Genomic DNA, 2,079 nt, shown 5'->3' with positions numbered 1-2,079 from the left:
AAACTCTCTCCGCGCCAAACCTCCGATTTTTGCATGTGACGTCACGGTGGTGCAAAGCTTGCGTTCTTTTACTTCAAGAACGAAACGTTCGGTCTAACTAGCTTTAACTAATATTGGAGCTTTTCTTTTTGTGACATATTCCAAGACGTTCTTTGTTTTCTATAATGATTTTTCTCACTTTTGTGAAGTGAATGACAAAAATTTAAAATTATTTATGAAATGCCAGTTTTCGTGCGATTGCAACTTACAAATATTCTGATAGAGACACAAAAAGAAAATATATAATTTTCCACGTGCTCCCTAAAGTAAATGAACAACTATGTAAAGAATGGCTTCAACATTGCAAACGAAATGACCCAGTTAATATTAAATGTCGACAAATATGCAGTAAGCCTTTCTTAAAACAAGATTATGAAGATGATATGAGAAATCGTTTGCTTGGATTGCAGATTAGAATGATTTTAAAATTGCTCTAACTCTACTAAGTGCTCTCTTATCTAAGGGAGGACTAATTGTTCCGTCAGCAGCATGGATGGAAGTGTGTCAGGAGTTTGAGAACATTTTTCAAAGTGTGCATGGGACAGAAAATCAAGAAGTGTCATCAAAGAATTTATAAGTGAAATAGAGGGACGATATCCCGCAGTGAATAAAACAGCAATACGCTTATTTTGCATTTCAGAACTTTTATAAGAATTCGTCATCTCAATTGAAACCTCCCAGCTACTTCAAAAGAATAAAAAAAGGCAGACGAAAATATTAAAAAATGAATAAGTCAAAGAAAATAAAAACTTAAATGAAAAGTATAGATAATTAATAGTTAAAATTCTCCTAATTTCATAACGTAGTTTTTAATGTAGTTATTCTAAATATTTATTATTTTTTTTCAATTTCATTTTTTTTAATATAATTATATTCTTTTAAATTTAAATATCTATAAACAATTGTAAAATTTCTAATATTTTTATTAACCTAAATTATTATTTTCTTAGAATAATAAGCGTTTAAGGTTGTTGTTTCCTAATGATTAAGTATAAACAAATTGCCATTAACGGCATATTTTAAAATCAAGATTCTAAATTTAACCTGACTTTACAAGTTATTGTTATCGAACAATATGTAGCTAAAGAAGTGTCGATATATGCATTAGAGTTTTTTTAATAATGAAAGTTAAAACTGAAAATTTTAAAATGATGTATTTATAGCGTCATTTACGACAACTAGTAAAATATTTTTATTAGTTTAAAATGATATTCAATTTAATATTTTGGCCAAGAAATTTTTTTAAAGTATGTTTTTGAAAGGAAATATGTTAATTGCATAAAGTTTGAAAGCTAATATCAAGAAAAAGTCGAACTTATTTTTACAGAGAGAATTATACAAAGTTTTCATAAAAACTTTGCGTGCGATCTCCGTGATTAGTGTGCAGCGTGACGTCAGCTCTAAGAGCGGAATGAACTAGCCCTTCTATTCTCTTTAGCCCTGGCACATGTTGGCGATGCATGCTTGATCAATCGATCAACGAGCACAAGAATTACTGTTCCCTTCAGTTCAAGTATGAGCATGAACTAAATAGAATTTTTATAACTTAACTGTGTTCTGACTAGATCGGCAGGTGCCGCACACTCCCCCTCAGTGTCAACGATATCTCATTGGGAAGGGTACATGACAAACACAACGGGTAGTTCTAAAGCTTGTATCTTCTAAAGCAGGGGTCGGCAACCTGTTTGTCCTTAAGGGCGCAATACTAAATTTGAAAATCACTGAGGGCGCATATTTTACAGATAATCAACAAGTATAAATAGGCATTAAAAAAAAACAGATTTTTTATAACTTTATTTTGTTGATGTCATACATAATGATACATATAATTCAGTGTGAAACTTGGGTGTCCATATTTTCAGCTAATTTCTTATAATTGGGGATATATTTAGAGTTCCCGGTCCTTAAAGAATTATCTAAATGTGACTCATTAAGTTTTGTTCGGTATTTTGATTTCAAATATTGCATATTTGAGAACAAAGACTCGCAATTGTATGTTGTTGCACAATAGGAATAAATTTTTAGCTCACATTTCCTTAA

The sequence above is a fragment of the Parasteatoda tepidariorum genome, chromosome 10, assembly GCF_043381705.1.
Source record: "Parasteatoda tepidariorum isolate YZ-2023 chromosome 10, CAS_Ptep_4.0, whole genome shotgun sequence".
Classification (NCBI taxonomy): Eukaryota; Metazoa; Arthropoda; class Arachnida; order Araneae; family Theridiidae; genus Parasteatoda; species Parasteatoda tepidariorum.
This window is presented reverse-complemented; position numbering follows the sequence as displayed.